The following is a 20,119-nucleotide window of genomic DNA, read 5'->3' as shown; positions in this document are numbered from 1 at the left end:
CTCTGAACTAAAAGGAAGAATTCTACAGGATTGTCAAAATGCCACAGTAATGTTTTCTTGTTCCCATCTTCTTATTTTATTAATTTGTTAATCCATTTTATGACTGGAAAACAATAGTACGGCTAAGTGAACAGATCCATTTTCAGCAGCCAGTTGTAAATTTCTGATTTTCAGAGAGTTAACTCTCTAACGTCCATATCCAATTCACTTACATTTCAATTATTAAAACTGAAACCCACTTTCTGAAGCCAAAATGAGCACAAAACAAATCAAGCACTTAAAGAAGTTCTCAGTACAGAGAAAAGTGCTATTGATTCCAAGGGGTGGTTGACACAGACATGACAATAATGTAAACAGCAACAGGGTGAAGCTCCTGGGTTCCAGTCCAAATCTTTCAAACCTATTGCTCTAATCAGGGTCCAAAGTCTAAATTTAGGTGTCTAAAATTGAAATGGCCTGCCTGTCTAAGGGGTCAATCTCCTGCATCTTCCGGTTAATTTAAGACAAAGGAGGGTCACTCCATTTTATGGAAAAAACAACAACAACAAAATAGATCACTAACTATGGATATGAACTTAAAGTTTCCTAACTTTAAGGGCACATACAACCATTTTCTGGTCTATATCAATTTTTCTTAAAGGTGAAAACCATGCCTCAGGGACAGAGATCCTCTTGTTCACATTGTTCTCAGTACCATAAAACCTTTTAAAAATAACCAGGCAAGCATCTGTTCCTTTCCAGTTTACGCGAGCTTGACAATTATCCCCTGTCCAATCCTTGGTAATTTTTCTGTCAAGGAAAGAATAAGGTAGAACCCAGAATGTGAGTATTAACCCCCTGAATATTCAGTAAGCCACAGTTAGGAATGACTGAAGAACTGTCACAGCTGGAAGATGAAAAGACAAGTTAATAAGATGTGGATATTTACGAAATATCCAATTCCAATTGGCTGAAAGCTATTCAACCATAATGTACCACTTGTTTAAACAAACATATTATTTTCTTTTTAATTTTTATCACCTTCTCAGTCTTACGAGAAGTCTTTCATAGAACTATGAAATAGAAAGCTTTAATTCACCTTTCCCCACCAAAAAAAGAAACAGCCTCACAGACGGACTACAAAGATAACATTCCTGGTTAGGTCAGACAACTACTGGGGACTTCATTTCTATCTTTTTTCTACTACGCACACAAGAACACAACTCACACACACTCTCCACTTGCCTACACAAGATTAGGAGCTATCACATTTCCTGGCTACAGTGTCTGAATAGCTCAAGCCAAGGCTAGATGCGCTGCTAGCATTACATACTTGCACTTCAGCACCTGATGTATCAGCTAAGAAGGTGATTATTATAATCATTGCACAGATATTCTTTATAAGGCAGGAAATGTTTCAATAATAGGAGATCTTAGATGAGCCAATAATCACATAGCAACTCAGCAGGAACCCCAAATTCCCATTCCCTGCTAGGTTTGCTACAAGAAACACCACATTTTTGTATATGATGTTCTTTGTCCTACAGAAACAAAGATTATTTGTACCAGTTCAAATACCTCTCACAGCTGCAAGTTAGTTTGTTGGTTTTTTTTCCATCCCAGGACCAAAATTCTAATTTTTTTGTGACACACATTCTCTCATTTTACCTGTAGTAGTACACAAGCTATGACTACAGACCACAGCATTCAGATTCCTCATGATTGAGCAACAAATCAATAAAACACATTAGTATAGCTTTAACTTCCAACTCACTGCTGACTTGATTAGCTTCTAAGACCACACATGAATTCTAGGCAAACAGTCACTGGCACCAAAGAGCTGGTAAAATCCTGGTGTTCAGATGCTTTACTACAGCTGAAATAAACTAGATACAATAGCTGCTAAAGCTGCATTTTGCTAACAGGAACAGAACTGTTCATTTAAAATATAGTTTGTCATTTGGTTGAGTAGCATTCCATGCTAAATACACCCCACATAAAAATGGCCTGAGATTTGAGGGAGAAACTGGGAAGTGATGGTTGCACTTTGATAGCACAACGCTGCAATGGTTCTATAAACATTGTGCTTTTGTGCAAACAAACCACAACAAAAAGGAGACATCAGTCATATGTCATTAGAACAAAACCAAATTAAATCAATCAAAGGCTTCGATGAAGGGCATAAAGAAATGCCCTGGCCCAACCACTCTCTCTAACAACCTTGACTCCCAGACCCTCTCCATCGTGAAAGTCAGCTGGACCAGTCCACAGCCCCCACTACAAGCTACATCACCAGCGTGATCCCTGCTGCAGCTGGGGACATGCAGCTGGAGGAGAAACCAAAGCCCCTGCGAGAACCACGTGCTGCCCACAAGGGACAGTAAGCTATCCTGCTCTTTGCATACACAAATGCAGATAGGCACTTGCACATATAGATACATGTATGTATGAATCATTTTTTCCCTATCTGAATGGCATATAAATCGCTTAGTAGCCAATACCCTTCTCTGCCATGAATAGAGAAAGTTTATTGTCCAGACAAAGTGTTTAATCTGTACACAAAGAGTGATATTTTACTTCTCTAATGGGGACTTCCTGTCCCCTTTTCTCTAATTGATTAAATTAAAAATATCAAAATATTAGGACATCTCCTTTGGTCCTGCCGCAGAAATAGATCATACTGCCTGAGAGGTACTGTCTGAATTTCATTTCAAATCACACACTGGAGGTGGTTTTGATCAGTGCTGTGGTAAGCACAAACTGTGCTACTACTGCTTCAGTTTCAGTCAGCAGCACAGTACTTGTAGCTAAAAAGTCCTCAGTGAAAGTCAGCTGTCAGAAGCAGAAACGATGCTAATCCAACCAAAGATGCAGCCATACTCCATATTGCTGTCAACCAGGAACATCAGAGCCTGCTCCTTGTAGGGGCTATGCACGCCAAAAACACAAGAATTTTTCTCATCTCTGAAGCTGTTCTTCATATTCCTGGCTGTTTTCTACCCTGCAGAGTCTAAACTGCAGAAGTAACTAAGAAGGCACTGCGTTACTTTAGCAACGTAAGCTAACAAAGTCCATTAATACTTACTTCAAATATATAAGCATTTTAGTCACAGAAAATATTCCTTGAATGACAACAGAGAGATGCAAGAGGGATGCTTTTAGACCTTCAACCTCTAATTAGAGTAATGCTTTCTGTTTTCTGAAATCAATTACCTCCAGCCACAAGCTAGCAGCCAGCTGTTCACCCTTCCCCAGCATAGCAAAGATAGGCCCTTACATTAAAATATCTAGGAAGCACCAAAAAAGAGGTCATCAATAAAAAGTTAGACGAAATGTTAAAAATATAAATACCAAAAAGCATAATAAAAAAACACTTTATTGCTAGAATTAGTCCATCTTTTTTTTTTTTTTTTTTTAAGTTTCCTACATGTATCTTCACACAAATACTCCTACAAAAGACTCCCTTACTGAGTAAAGAACTGCACAGGTACCTGAAATTTGCTGGATGAAGTACTGCAGCACGTGACAGTTGTCACATTATGTGAGATGCCAAACAGTACAAACTCTGAAATGACCCCCAGATGTAAGCTGGCAGTCGTGCACTGTCCCTGCTGTTTCAGTATCAACACACATTCACATTCTTTCCCTGTCAAGATAACTCATAAATTCAGTACCTTTAAGAAAGGCTGTCTAGTACTCAAGATCAGAGTACAGAGTGAATGAAGGCTTCTCTAATGGCACCAAACAAAGCTTTTAGCATAAGTACATTAGCTGCTGTAGACAAATGAATAGCTTAAATTGCAAATGCTCACAGGCAGCAGATAATTGGGCGAATGTTTGCATCTGTGGCTCAGTGCCTGATACTGAACTTTTGAACTCTCATGTAAAAGCTTGGTGCTTGCTGCAATCAGTAGAGGCTGGCTGTAAATTTTGAAAACACCTGGAGCAAACAGAATTAGCACCTCACCAATCCTCCAATAAACACAGAGACAGAACATGCAATTAACAGGCTAGTTGTGCACCATATTTCCAGACATGAACTAGATAAATGCATGAAAATATGGATTTGGGTACCAAAAAGAAGAGTTCCCAGCAAGAAAGCAAAAATAAAAAAATAAAACTAAGTGGCCAAGATACAAGAGGATGAAGAAGCTACCAGGAGCAGAGCTTCTGAAAGTAAAGTAAAGCAAAATCCTGGATATCTGAGGGGTGCAGGGATTACTGAAGGCCAGGAGAAGCCCAGTTAGCTCAGCCAGCAATGCCCAAGACTGGTAACTATAAGAATCTGCAGAGCACAAAGCAGTGTGACTTCCTACCCAGCCTTCCCAGACACGCAGTGACATCTCTGGTGGGATATAAAGTCAAGACCTAGCGAACACAGTGCTGGCAACAAAGCAGCTAAGTGAGTATACAAAATGAACCAACCATGGCAAATGCTCAAATCCTGTTGGTTTTTAAATGAACTCCAGTGTGTAGCTCCATTAGAGGCTAGTTTTTGCTGTTTCATCTGTGCCAGCTGTAATAGTTTCCTGTTTGTTCTCCTTTGCAGGCTTTAATCTACCTTCTGAAGACCTCCAATTAACAATGGTTAAGCACACCTGATTCACCATTTACAACATAAAAACAGAAGGAAAAAAATAAACCCCCCTAAATTAGAAAGCATTTATACAGTTAAAGTTACTTTGTAACTGCAAGCCTCAAATAACTGGATTTCAATCACAGAAACATTATCAGAAAATAGGAAATATTCTTCTGAAGAGAAGTACTTACTGTACTGCTACTTGCTACCTTGTGGAAAAATGCAGCTGAAGCTGAAAATAAAACACTACTCTAAAACTGAAGCTCACAATAACAGAAAAGGTTCTGAATCCATGGAAGGGATCAAAGAACATTGTTTCACAATTTCCATTTCAAGCATCATGAAAAGAAGCGGGTAGAAGTATAAAAGCTTGGGTAAAAATGAGCATCTTAGTCTCTTGGGACTTCATTTCATGCTGTAATTGGTGAAAAGTCTCCCTTAAAAGGTTATAAATGCCATATTAATTTCATTAGGAAAGCCTCTTGTGGCATATTAATTTAGCTTCTGGCACTGTTATTGCATCTTTTCAGATACACAAAATCTTAAGAGGCAATTTCATTAACAGTAAAGATCTGAGAAAAGCAACTATTTTAAACAGATAGGTGATAATTCAGCTTGGAAGCAGGCATGTTTATTAATATACTCACACTCTTCTGATTAACAATATCCTGACACAGCAAGAGATAGCAGGCTGTGCTATTGAAATTACGTTATCTTCAGTGCCTTTGTCTTTGCAAAGATTGCATGAACAGCTCTCGAAAGATTAATGGCCTACTACGTTATTTAAGGCAGATACTCATCTCCAGTGATCACGTGTAAATTCTGAAGCCAAGCATGAAATTTAACATCTGACTTATCTTATGATGCTACAAAAAGAAGCCTTTTTTCCAAGCACTTGCTACACTTAATACTGTAGGTAATTCTAGACATATAACATAGTCTCATTGCCAATCTGTACAACAGCACTATCAGCTTCCCAATCCTGACCTTGATTCTGTAACGTGATTTATACCTGCAAGCCTCTGAAGCTACCTATGGTCTCACCTGTCACCAGAAGGCAATAGAACCTTTTTTCATACGATAAAACGTAACTATGTGTAAAACAAGTTCTATAAAAATAAGCACACTGATGCTTATAAATCTCACATTATTAACAAGTTCAAAAATACAGCATGTATTCTGTATGCTTTACATCTTCGTAAGTTCTAAAACCTGCACAGCATTTCCTCCTAATTGAGTCATCCCAGGCACAGCTATCAAACAGTTTTCCTCGGACCATCCTTCAAACACATTGCATTCATTCAACCCCGCTCAGTCATGAGAGAAAGAAGACGAAAGAGCTGCTTTAAACCACAAAGCTACAAGCTGTGCAACCAGAGCTGCTAATGTTAATACATTTGTGATATTCATCTAAACCTATAAATCAGGACTGAGTATCTTTCTAAAGAGGATGTCATTGTTCAACTAGACCTGTCGTTTCTTAAGCAGAAACTCCACCACCAAATTCTATAGCTATACCAGGCATCTCTCCATCAAAACAGAAATTCCAATGCAGTTAATGACACAAAGACAGGTATCCATTGGTACATAGAAACAACATTTTACAATTAAAAAATCCATATGCATAAACGTATAGCGCCACTTACACACTTCAGGGACATTCAGCCCTACTCCTGACAACAGTAATACACCTCTCATTATTCTTGGTACACTTCTTTGGATGGTCTCATTTCCAATTTTTCTTGAGAGGTACCAAAAATAATGGTCAGGTCCACAGCAGAAAGAATAAAGAGTAACTGCTTACCAAGCAAATACAGATCACAGAACAAGTAATCAGAAATTGCATTCCTTTAGAACAGAATGGAAACAAATTAACAAAACGAGATAAGCGTTGTTAAAATGAAATAATTTCAAACCCACAGCAGTGTGAATATGCAGAAAAGAAAGGCTTGGAATAGCTTTGCACATGGGAGTCAGTCAGATACGGATGAAAACATAGCAGGAATAGTACTTCCCTTTCAATAGATTATCTTCTGTAGAAAACAAAACGCAGGGATCCCATGGAACCACATCTGACCAACCAGCCATCACACCAGGAACCTGGCACTCCTCAATTCTGATTTTTCTTACTAAATTCTAATCATTACTGAATCATATACTGTTTATTTCAGACTATACATTCAATTTGTCGTGACCGCGCTTCATTCTGTTCCACTTTAAAAGAACGCCTGCTTCTTAGGCTACCATCTGAGCTGACATGAAATGCTGCTTTGCCACTTACGAACTGTCTCCAAAAACACTCGGCATATTAACAGCAGTGTTTGCTCAAACACTCTGAAAATCAACAAACATTTTCTCACATATGCAATTGCTGCAGCAAAGTAAAGAAGAAGGCAGTACAAGGATCGCCTCAGAGAGGCGCCTTCAGTTATCTGCCAGAGCTTACAAAGGACTACACATATTAAAGTTCGGGTTTAAACAGACATGTCCAAGGGCTAGGAAACCACTTGTCATCACAAAGTACAGAAGTACACAGAAAACTGACAAGGCTCTGTGGCTGATAACCAGATCCACTGTTTTGTGGGTTGGTTTGGTTTTTTTTCAAGTATTGAACTATATTTTTTAATTGGGGGGTTCCACAGCTTAGCAATTAATGAAGTCACAACTTCACATCACAGTTTAATCACCAGGACAAAAATTTAAATATTACTTCATATGATCTAAAAGCCAAAATCAGGTTCTAAGAGGTTATGTGATCTCTAAAGGTCCCATACTCAGCTTTTCGAGTCAGTCCAGGATCTCTGGAAACTTTTAAACATTTTTTTCTGATTGAGCTACTGATATTTAATAAAGAAAATAAAACCCAAAAAACATTTTAATCCCCCCCTCTTCCAAAAAAACAAACCTGAAATCACATCAAGAACTGCCACACAAGACTTTAATGTTCTGCTGCAAAAACACTGCTCAAGGACATACCAAGCCACTGCGCCTTCAGAGCTGCAGTCTGCTTTTCGTTACATTTGGTCAGATTAACCAGATCCTGTGATACTTACACAGGAAGGAAGATATTTCCACGAAGAATACACTACTTCATTTGTGAACTACTACTAAGATACTTAAAAGAAACATGTTTATTCTTAACTGTAATATGTTTCTTGTCAAACTGTGAAATCCTGCTACTAAATTCTGCAAATACGACAAATCCTCATCTTATTTAACATGCATTATATGCAGTGACCCAATTTAACAGCTCGAGGCTTGAAGAAAAGAAGAACTGTTAGGTCTACAAATATATAACATCACTTCATTCCGGCCAAACAAACAGTGGGAACATGCAGAAGCAACACAGAATGAGCACTGCATCTAATTAGCAGCTCCCTGCACCCAGCTATTTCATTAAACAGGTTACAAGCTCTGATGCTCTCCAGCTGCTCAGGAATGTAAAAAATTAAAAAGAAAATAAAAACAGCATCTCTTCTGGCAAACTGATGTAGGATGAGCAAACGGGATTTCAAATAGATTCCTTAAAACTATTTACCAGCCCTGTTTATTCTCAAAGTTATGGGAGTATTTTCTTTTCCAATCACATGACAAGGTTCATATGATCGACTAATAGACCATCCCGATGTTTAAAAGGAAAAACAACAAACTGTATGAGAAATCCAAAAAAATTCAGTAGTTTTTTTGACTAGTTCTTTCTGCTTTTTGTCTGTAACTAGTGCATGCCTATAAAACTGCAGATACATTTTCAGTAACCTCTTTCTTTCTTAACAAAACCACTACAAACTCTGTATAAGTATACACATATATAGGCTTTCATACACATATCTACTGTGTTTCACTGGTTTTTGAACTTAGGCTGAAAGATCAAATAAAGGTCATATTTTGCATGAACATCCGTATGGAAAGCTAAGTTCTGCTTTGATGTTTCTAACCTTTATAACAGTAGCAAACTCCATTCCTGCTGCTCCATTTAAAGAAATAAATGACAGACAGCATACAGGGCTCATTATCTCAAGTCGTACACTTAACAGCATGTTCATTTTTTGATGATATGATGATAAAAAAGATAACCATAACCTACCAAAACTAAAGTTGCACTTATTAGAAATTCTTTCTTTTGGATGTCCAGATTTTACTGTACGAAAGTGAAGCACCTATAAAATTACCTCCTCTTAAGACTATGAAATTTCTTGTGCAATAACTGGTAGGGCACAGGATCTAAGGCAATCTATTCATTTTTTAAATCCACCAAATAAATTAGAATTTCATAGACATATCCAACAAAGATATTTTGGTTTGGGGATAAAACAACACCAAGAAATCACATCTGTAAGACAAAACATTGTGTACGATTCCACTTTGCCCCAGTGAATATACTGATATGGCATTGTTTCAAGCATCACCAAGTAGATCTTTTATCCATACACATCAGTCATGACAAGTGTTTTTACAACACCCAGGACTTAACTGAAACCTTTCTGACAGCAAAGGATTTTGTTCATCCAGATGTGAAAAGATTAACAGTAAGGAACTTAAACTTGTTGGCCAGCCACTATTCGTTCACTCCAACTTAGATCTGCGTTTTACTGGCACAGCTTTTCCTTCTGAGGTCACTTCTGCCAAAGTGACCCACAACCCAAAGGTTATTTTCTGGCATTATAACACCATGAAAGGTTTGGAAGAACTGGATATTTTGCTTTCCTAACTTGAAAGCCCCAGGCCTCTTTTTCTCCTGTTCTCAGAGTGTGGTAGCATGACTCTCAAGGCCCACCTATGCACCAAGTAATTTAAGTTATAGTCAGAATCTTTTTCTCCTTCACTGCTAAGCCTCAGATTTGTACTGAAAAATAACCAGCTCATCAGATGCATAAGAACAAAACATTCATGCTGTTCTGTATGTTCATATAACTCCTATAGGACAACTATTGGGGTAAAAACAGCCACTGGACCAATTCTAACCACTGTGACACACAGCATGCAGAGTAAAATTACATACTCTTCAAACTCATTCCTCACAGAAATAAAGCATCTTTTAGGGAGGGAAAACTTATGAAATTCAAGGGAAGACAGTCTGTGTTTTTCTTCTATGTGTGGCTTTTGACACCTTTCCTCTCATGAGAACACACAGTCCTGTCTATAATGGATAGGAAAGTATTGTATATCAGTTGAGAGACATGTGGAACGAAAGCTAACAAGTAAAGGAACCATTTCTCCCATTTTCACGTGAAGTATATTTTAGGAGACAAAACTGGAAGACAGAAAATTATAATGGCTCCCTCTCAAATTTCATATCAAATAAAGTCAAGATATTATCAGCTACGTACAGTCATCAACTACTGATACTTACAACTGGGATGCTCAAGCATGAATGTTCATTCCCCTGGTAGCACAAAGCCAGTGATTTATATCGCTTCGTTAATTGAGGTCTACACTTCAGTATGCAACAGTCTGTGCTCATAATAACTTATTTCAACTACCTGATCTGCTCTGGCACTGAGGGAGAGCAACCAAACTACTGATCTTCAGCTGGATGTACATTCCTCAGACTTTCCAGTATGACTGTACCTTGCTTATCTACTGAGATGAGCTTATCATCTTCATGCAGTCACAGGGCTTCCAGGCCTGTACGTAAGCAATACATCATAGCAGCACGGTACATGTGCCAGTAAATCACTGCCTTCAGAAAACACAAGGACAACTTGATTAAAAAATTCCACAGCATGTAGCAAGCAACAAACATTCTGTAGCATGTGCTTATGATCACAGACAATAGCAAGCTCAAACAGACCCAGATCCTATTGTATCTCCTAGTCAAAAGCCCTGAGCTGCAATTCCCAAACTACCACTGTCTGACCCATCCTACTGTACCAATTACACGTATTCTCCCTCTCAAGGGTAAAGAGAGCTAAGTAGAAACTGAGCTAAGTACTTGGGGATAGATTCAGCAACAAAAGGAGGGAATCTCCCATTGCAGTCCAGCGAGACAATGTAATTCTGTTTCTTGTTTCAACACCACAGCACTAGGCTTCACGGTGCTACTCTTTCTCATGTACGTATGTACAAACCTCAGAAGAAACTGTGAACAATGAGGAACGAGAAAAATGCAAATTGTGTTGCCAAGGAAGTAATACAGACATCTAGACATGGTTTCTTCAAGAGAACTTCCCTTTTTGAAGGGTGAGAAAGAACTGCAACCTTCACAGAATGTATTCTTCCCAGCCCTCAGCCTGTTCCTCCTTCTTGCAAGAAGTAGGCATCCTTTTACTAATCCTGATCAAATTCTGCTTTGGCCATTTACAGTCTGCCTATTAATCTTTGTATTTCCTGCCCAAAATCATTATAATATCCTTACTATCAGTTTTGCACCTTAATGTAGAGATACAAGCATGATTATAGACATAGAAGAATAAGAAGCAGAAAACCAGTAAAGCATGTCTGGAGCCTTTGAGATGAAGAGAGTTATTTATATCAGTGCAAACAACTTTCCCCAGCTTATTTAAAACTCTGTCTCTAAATATTCATCAATGAAGAGAAAAAAGAAACTCTAGCATAGCATAAATGTAAGAGATCTTCAAATATAAACAGATAGATATGCAAATTTTGTCTATCCGAGGTCCCAGCATATTGCATTCATACAAAGGAGCCTGGAGGAACTAAGTGCCTAAGAAACACACAGCTTTTAAAGGACCTGTCATTTCAAGTGTTCCTCACTCACTAAAAGTCATCCACAAAAACAGCCTCAAAAATTCCATCTCCTTCATATGGGTCTTCCAACACAGAAGAGACACTGCATAAAGCCAAATATCAGAGCATCTGATTTCCCCCCACAAGGGTATCATAATAATACATAAAGGGATGTGAGAATAACTTGCAGGACCTCACATCGTTGAGGCACACTGTCATTCCGATGTAGAGCTTCCCCAAGAGGACCTGGCACTTGGATGCCCTTCCATGATTTTGCTTCAAGTCTTGCTTTTACAGTTACTGAAAAGCCAAACATGAAACATTTATAGAAATGACATAAAGCATCTCAGCTGTTACCTCTGAATTCCGAATTTTCTTGTGAACTTTTACCTTGGACATCAACCCTCAGCTGGTAAATGATCGGGCATTCCAGTGTGTACGGTTCATGAAAAACTTACTCCTTTTCAGTGGCAATTTTTTTGGTTGCTTGGTTGGTTTTGTGATCTGGTTGATTTTTTGTTCATGGCAGTTGTTTGTTTTGTTGTGTTTTTGTTTGTCTGTTCTTAACAGCATAAACTTATCAACCTGCATATACTTTATCAGCCTGAATTTATTTAATGTTATCTTCTTGGCCTCCTCAGGAAGACCACTCCATTACGTGTTACTCATATCTTCCCACATGTGCTGAATACCATCTACTTGCAACACTTCAGTCTGGATTCTGGTCTCAGGCAGTTATTCTGATTAGAGCACACAAGCTAAGTACAGCATTTGACAGTCTGTGTTTCCTTCCACAGTTTGCTACTCACTACAGTCTGAACCTCACTAATAAGCTGAAGCTCACCACCATCAAGTATCCAACCTCTGAAGTGATCTCAGGGCTAACAGTGAATATTCATATTAACACAGGACAAAAGCTCCTTAGCAGTATTTTAAAAGGTCTTAAGACAATATAAGCATTTTCACAGAAACTTAATGAGCATGTACCTAGCAGGACATATTTAGCATCACTTCATGTCACTGCTTCACAATTTCCAATCACATATAAGCACTTGATTGCAGTTGCTCACCAGTAACACAGAAATGACTCATTCCAACTAGAAGATAGAACACCTCAAGTCATGGACTGCTTCTGGTACTTTGCCTCATTGCAACAGATCTCAAAAGAGAAGAAACAAGCTGGTCAAGACATTGTCTGGAGTATGTTCTTATTTGCTATTCTCGTATTTAATACAAAGATAGACATTATTAATTGGTAGCTGGATGAGGTTTCCAAACTATGTGTATAATTAAGATGAGGCTGACCATTCACTAACAATTTTCTTAACATGTATGCACCAAAGCAACACACATCTTACATTATTAGAAATTATCTCACTTAAACACTGAGATTTTAGACAGTGTCATATTTTCTCAAGCTGCAGCTCAAAATCAGCACTCACCAGCATTCCCACCTTGCTAAGAAATTCTGAAAGATCCCTAACATTTTGTAGCCTTGGGCATGCATGCACATTTAGTGAGGAAAAAACATTGTCAGAAAAGAAGTACTGAATGATGTACTGGCCTTCCAGAGTAGTTTCCTATGACTGGAGTGAGATCCAGTTCACAATCTGCATGGTTGGAGGCAGATGAGCTGCTTTACAGTGCCAGGTTCCCCAGTTAAACCTCTGTCATTACAATACCTTGAGGGCTACACAGATGCTGCCTAACAGACACAGCGGTAACCTTTCCTTGCTGAAGGAGCATTTTTGAAGAAAACGATGTTTACGGTACTGTTTAGAAAGTAATTACAGTAGGAAAGCAAACTGACTTAACAATGAAAATCAATACTGCAAGAAAGGCTTCTACTCCAGCACCCTTGTTCTTGAGACTGGGAGTCCATGGAATGACTGAATTGTCAGCCACTCGTGCATTTAGTTATTTAGACAGGACCAGTACAACCGCAGCCCGGTCTGCTGTAAAACACAGGGGAAAGACATTCATTCGATAATCTGTTAATCAGAAATATAACAGAATTTCATTCCCTCCACGACGCTGAAAAATGCAGAAAAACTTAAGACTTTTTTTCATTCAGACTTCTGAACAGGCAATGATTATTTTACCAGTTTCTATGGCACTATCACCATGGCAGCTAGCCATTTTAATCAAAGGCATTAGAACATACTTCTGATAACATCAGAGCAACAGCTTTGAAATATATTACTTCTCCTGGCCATACGCAGCGGGAACAACTTTGTAAATTTCCTTATGACAGAGGCCACTAATGGCATCAGCAGTCATCACAATTAGAAATGTGACATTTCAAGCATCTAATATTGGAAAAGTTCTCAGTGTTCCTTATTCTAACTCCAGAAACTATACTGGAAATATAATGATTGAAACAGAAGTGAGAACCAAAGTTATCTCACAGGTTGCTCGCTTTCTGCATGGGTTTTTATCTCTTCAATGATTAACTAGTCTATACATACCATTACTCGATAGATCCCAAGAAAACATACAAGTGAAAGAAAACTGCCATAAAATACTGAGTACCTGAAAACACTGACAGATAAAGATAGCTAGAAAGATAGCTAGAGATAAAAAAGAAGCTGTTCTCTGCACAGGTTAAATGGTATTCAAACACTGCATACAAGACAGAAATTGTGACATGTGTGCCGACATGAAGTTTTAAACATACAATGCAAAATACACAAATTACACTATATTTATCATGAATTATTTGCAGATAAGCTCACTCTTGAAAAGAACATTCAAAACCAACTCAACCCTTGCATTTTTTTGCCTTAAATAACCAGTGCCACAATTCAACATTTTAAAGCAGCTTATTGAACTACAGCACAACATCAGTGGTAGTGATTTTAGGAAGCCTCCTCAGTCTGGAAGACAAGAAGAATTCACATTCTTGCATGTAAGCTGGAAAGCAGTGAAAATTAGTGATGTACATATACGTAAGCTTGTTTAGATGCAGTAAGCTTTCTGAAAGCTCAGAGCCAAAGACATTTCATATAAAAACAAACTAGCTCTAGTACCAAGATATACTGCAGAAACACTTAAAAAGCAGATGTGAGTACAGTGAGATAGCAGGCAATGCATTTCAGCAGCAGCAACAGCGGGTCAACTCTGCTGGTGCAGATCATTATGAGTGCAGCATGCAAGCACTTGCTCATGGCTGGTAAAAATACATAGCTAATGGTGGTGACTATGCTGAAAAACAGAATTGGTGAGAATTTGCACTATCAGACAGTATTGCTGTGCTCTTTGTGTCTGCTGCAGTTTCCACTGAAATAAAAATGACGTTTGAAGGAATACAGAATACGCTGAGCAGACAAAGACTTCATCAGTAAGATCTGAAGTACAGACTGCCTGGTGACAAATAACCTGCAAGTTCTCTTAGTGCTTTCCCACTTCCAACCTCAACTTTCTCTCCAGCAACACACAACCGTGTGGGAATATCTTGACAGTGATTTTCCTCCTCCAAAGGCTACAGGAGTTAAGTGAGTCTTACGGCAATAATGAGGTAAGTAACAATATGTGATAACAAGATGATAAGCGTGTTTTTTAAACTCTTATGTGCCTATAATGTTTAACAGAATTTAAAATGTTGGCAAATACCATTTGTTTTCCCCAAATGCAAAAACAGTACCAAAGAACTCATACAATAAACGATATGTAAATGACAAGAAAACATCACAGTGATTTAAACATAGCTTCATATTACAAATTCTATATCCAGTACTTTGGCCAACAAGCTGCTTTTTTCCTAGCGAGTAACAAGAAAGGCAACAATTAGCTCAATGGTTGTGATGGCAAGATCTGAGTCAGTGTTCACACACCTGCTCACATGTGGCTCTACAAAAATCCTGGCCTAGAGACCCATTCACAGAAAGTCTTCTCACTCCCTGGCCTTTCTGCTGAATCCACCAGCATGAATAAGTGGGACAGCTGCCAAGAAGTGTTAGAGATGCAGAGGTAGGCTTACTAAGCACCTTCCCACCTGCTCATCCTGCACACTTCAAGTCTACAACATAAAGCCATCATCATCCTTAATTACACTGATAAACCAAAACTAAAGCCCTCTAGCTCTAGGGACACCATTTAGACAATCCACATCAACAGCCTAAAATGGAGACAGATTCATCCTTGACAGTTATCATACTCATTTTAGTAACAGATTATAAGAAAGCAACATTTTTTCCTACCAATAGCACTTTAATTCCAGAAGCTCGAGATCTTTTCCCTTAAATTTGTGCCATAGCAACCTTTTCTGAAGTCAATGTCACCTGTAAGGACTGAGTTAAAATGTGGGCCAAATTTAGCACATTAGTTTCCTTTGAGCTTAAAGCACTCCATTTCATCCTGTACGTGATCTGAGTCGTAAACATTGCGTCCAGCAACGTATTTTCAACCATCCCAAGGCAAAACACTTGCCCCGATCATCACTTTCAAATATTTGTCTGAGACGAAGGTCAAATGGAAAGCATGAAAGGTTTCTTTCTGTTCACATACGCATTTACATCTCTACACTAAAAATGGCAGCACTATTCTGGCCTGAGGAATTTATTAAAATACAACACTTATAGTCGGTCAATTTTGAGGTGCATTTAACAGAAAAGACCATTCCCTCTTGCAGTGTGCAGCGTGTATGCCCACACAGCCACGAGTATCATGCTGTGCGTACAACAGGGACCAGGGATGGGAACTTACCGTAACTGAGCTACAGCAAAAGTGGCCCACGATCTTTTTCTTTATTTTCAGCACTGGGTCATGAGGTGCTCCACACCATCGGTGCACACAGACAAGTAACGAGCCCCAGAAAGAGCACAGAACAGACATTTCCCACAACCTCCAGCATAAGCATAGGGGTAGCGAGCTTTTAAATTCAGATTATGTAAGGTCGTGTGCCTCACTGCATTATGTTTTACATGCACATTACCTCTCCCCGCACAGTATCACACCCTATAAACTCCAAACAATCGTTATTTGCACAGATCCCACAGCTCATCCAGAGGCAAAACAAGCACCAGGCGCACATCTCACATCTACCTGACTACGGTCGGCTCCCCATTAGTCCTGCCAGGGCTCAGGAAGCACGGGACGGAGGAGGCACCGCCTGCCCACAGCGGCCTCTCGCCCCAGCAGGACCCGAGCAGCCGGCCGAGATGCGGCTCCTTTCGGCAGAGCCGCGAACGCGAAGCCGGGCCGAGAGCCTGCAATGCAGAAGCCCTTCCCGGAGCTCATCAATGAGCCGGGGGAGACGGGGCGGGGGCAGAGCCGGCAGACCTGCCCACATCCCCAGCACGGCGACCCGCAGTCGGGCTGCTCCCGAACGCCGGCTCTGCCCTTTCCCGGCCACGGCCGAGGCTTCGCCCTGCGGCCGCTCCGCGCAGCGGGAACTTCTGCGGCAAGGGCAGCCGGCGGCAAGGACACACCGCACCGGGCCGGGCACAGCTGGGCCACCTGCCGCCGGGGGACGAGGGAGAAGCGGCTCTTACCTGCTGCCGCTCCGCCCGCGCGCCCTCGCTACCCGAGCTCCATCTTCCTCTGGCCGGTGTGTGTGTGTGGGGGGGGGGAAGCACCCGGCCGCCTCCGCCGTCCCCCAGCTGCCGCTTTCCGTCACCGCGGTCCCCCCCCAACCCGCCCCGCATTCGGCCCCGGGTGCCGGAACGCCAAACCCACCTCCCGCCTCCGCCGCCTCCTTCCCATGAAGTCACCGGCCGCAGGGGCCCTTTCCGCGGCTGCCCGCAGCGGCCCCGCGAGCCGCCCCGCCCCGCGCCCGCCCCCGCCGCAGCGGCACCGGCCTGGCCGCGGCCCGCAGGCGTCGCGCTCGGCAGCGCCTCGGCCGCCGCCCGCCTCTCCTTGACAGCGGCGGAGGAAGGACGGCGGCAGGACGGGAACCGACACACGGCGGGGAGGGGCGAGCGGCTGCCGAGCCGGGAAACGAGGGAGAAGGAAAGAGCGAGGTGCTGCCTCCTGCCCGTCCTGTCCCTGGGCATCCTCACACTGCATCTTGCCCTCTGCAAAGAGGCTGTGCTAGTCTAGCTACTGCTTTTCACACGCCTTTCATTGTGATACTTAGCATTATTATTTGCATCAGCCCGCAGCAACTTCTCAGGTACCAGCTATTCCAGCTACTCGATGGACACAGGTGTAGTCTCAGTTAAAACCTCCCCTGCACCAAAGCAGTCTTTCACTTCCACCATCATATAAAAGGTAACTGTTCGGGATGTGCCTCTGGACACACCTGAGTGTTGCCCTTTTTCACTTCCAATCACTTAGAAAAACAGAAGCCTGTAAGATCATGGCCTTAGGCAAAACATGCAGCACAGAAGGGAAAACCACAGGTACAGGAGTCTCTGTCAAGAGAAACCTCCTCCTTTAGAAACAGAATTCCCAACTGAAATTGTCCTGCTACAGATGACAAACAATCAGATACAGCAGCACTAAATCTTCAAGAGGTCACAAGAAGGAAATAAAGTACACTATTATAAAGCTTTTGCACCGACACAGCACATCCAGGGAAATACAGTTGGTGATGCATCTGAGGACAGTTTTGTAGATACGAATTTTCAATGACAGTAGATGGTTAGGGAAGAAAACTAGGTCAGTCACTTGAATTCCAGCTCTACTAGAATCTCAGCATCAGTTTGGAATATTGTCAAACTACCCTCAAAGAAATCACACCTCATTTCCTTTTGCAGCTGAGGAGGAAGACATCAATGAAGAAGCTGCCAGCTGTTCCTTAGCCCTTTGCTGTGCATGCAGTGAGCGAGGAGCTTTCATCATACAGCCTATGACTAATCAAAAAACCCACAAAAGTTCTGTGCAGAACTATCTTCGGTCAGCATTAAGTGAACTTATTCTTCTCCTTACAGGAGTTAAGTTCATTACTGAGGACTCTGAGCTGAGTTCTCGGCTGTGATCTCAATTTCCTTCCAAAAGCCAAACAGGCACAAGCAGAACCGCTTCTTGTTTTCTTCACCAATGCAAAGACCAGCATTCTTTAAGTGCAGTAAGCAAAGATAAATTGTGATATACATGAATAGCAGACTCATAATGAATCACAAGTACAGGAAAAGATACTTCTGTCTTTTGCCCTTGATGTGACTGCATATGGACTGTACTACTGATAATTCCTAAATAGTCATAGTTCTATACAAAGATAGATCATATGTGTTCAAATACCTGCTTTGGTAGAGCTTTGTCTTGAGCTTGTCACAACTCTATTTGTGAACACTTGAAAATACCCTCAGCCAACTATTGCAGGGCTGCCTGGACTGAAGATATTTATTTTTGAAGTCAGAGAATGCACAGAGGTGCAGAACTCCAAGATCTGAAGGCTCTAAGTTGGCCAAGTGGTAACACACAGTTGGAGATTCATTGAGATAACTGCTTGGGAAAAGTGGTTGCTCCTCTCTCTCTCTTCCAGGCAAAGCCAAGTATAATCATAGCAAAGGTCTGAAGGGCTTCGCTTGCTCTCGGCAAAAAAGGTGCCTAGAGACACTCAGGGAGAAGCCTTCCTATTGATAGTTTCCTTATTCTTCACCTTTTCTTACCACTAGCAAAATTTTTTCTCATGACCTTACAGTGGGAAGACATGCTTTTAACAGTCAAATTCCCAGACAAAGCATGAAAATGCAGAAAGACTGGATCTCAGTGTTGTGTTAACATACTTTGGGGAAATTATGCTCATACTCAACAGGAATGGCGGTATCACCACCAGCAGCAGCCTCAATGGATTTAAAAACCAAAATTATTTAATGCACAGAGATACAATCAATAAATACTGTCATCTATCTGAAAATCTTCCTCCTCTCTGAACTAGAAAGTAGGCGTGCAGTGGTCTACAAGGACCAGCAACTCATTCAGAGGTTTTAGATTTCCTTTTAGAGAAAGCAAACATGCCTACGAATGACATTTCCTGCAAGATCTACTGCATTATTTCTGTGACCACGCATGGATGCAGGGTGGAATAAATAAATAAATAAATGTATCTTCACAACTTCTGTTCTACACAATTCATTGGTTCCGGCAGCTGAGTGGCTGTCAGCATAACAAGACTCTGGAAGTAGACAGGGTAGACAGGTTCCCGTCATGGTGAAAGCAATCTGACTTCTCCCTGTCTGTTCACATAAAGCACTGCTACTGTGTTGTCTCTCATCAGCCATCTTGCATTGCTGTGGGTCAGTGGCAGAACTGATCACAAAATATGCAAATTTCTTTGAGCTCAAAAATATCTTGGTACGGTAAAACTCATTCCTTGAGCACCCCTAAACCAAAATACAGCCTTGTGTGGTCTCCTGCCTTCCAAGGACAGTATCCTCTTGTTTTTGCAGGTAGGTAAAACTAGAAGAACATCTCTGCGAGTGTGGTGAAAACTTTTCTGCTCAATTAAAATTTTCTCAATTAAAACTGACAAAAAAGTTCTTGTTAATAAATAAAAGGTGGAAAGAAAGAAGGCTGGCTCCTCACTTTCTGTTTTGTGTAGGGAGAGAAGACAAACCAGCAGGCCAAGAGTCCGCCTCCCACAAAACGCATATATACACTGAAGGGAGATAACAAACTTACCAATATTTAAGGAGAACAAAGAAACTTTTATACCCCAACTGAGCAAAGTCTCTTCTGCTCTTCAAACAAATTAACAGCATTCCTAATAGTGCATTCTTTTAAAAAATTATCTAAACAAAGCATGATGAAATAGTAATTGAATAAGCATCCTACAGCATGCTTTCAAGTCCAACACTTTGGGCTGTTATACTCAGGGAACTATGAGGAGAAACATACATTATAAACTCAAATACAGATCTTCAAAGTGTGTGCTGCTAAAACATATATATGGACATGGACACTAGGTCCATGTACCCTCAGAAACAGCAC

At 40.7% G+C, this 20,119-nt stretch overlaps 1 protein-coding gene across 2 annotated transcripts in view; it reads right to left on the bottom strand.

The window, feature by feature from the left end:
• The window catches only part of OTUD7A (OTU deubiquitinase 7A), a 105,726-nt gene extending 88,717 nt beyond the window's left edge, over window positions 1-17,009 (bottom strand). The window contains exon 1 of one of the 2 annotated variants that reach the window (XM_015872691.2): window positions 16,922-17,009. The gene's annotated coding sequence lies outside the window, so the exon portion shown is untranslated. Of the gene's footprint in view, window positions 1-16,737; window positions 16,867-16,921 lie in introns of those variants that run through there. The other variant, XM_015872692.2, reaches the window with a different exon arrangement.
• Window positions 17,010-20,119: the final 3,110 nt, after the last annotated feature.

This window comes from Coturnix japonica, chromosome 10 (assembly GCF_001577835.2).
Source record: "Coturnix japonica isolate 7356 chromosome 10, Coturnix japonica 2.1, whole genome shotgun sequence".
NCBI classification, from domain to species: Eukaryota; Metazoa; Chordata; class Aves; order Galliformes; family Phasianidae; genus Coturnix; species Coturnix japonica.
The sequence above is the reverse complement of the archived record's forward strand: the minus strand, read 5'-3'. Positions and strand labels throughout refer to the sequence as shown.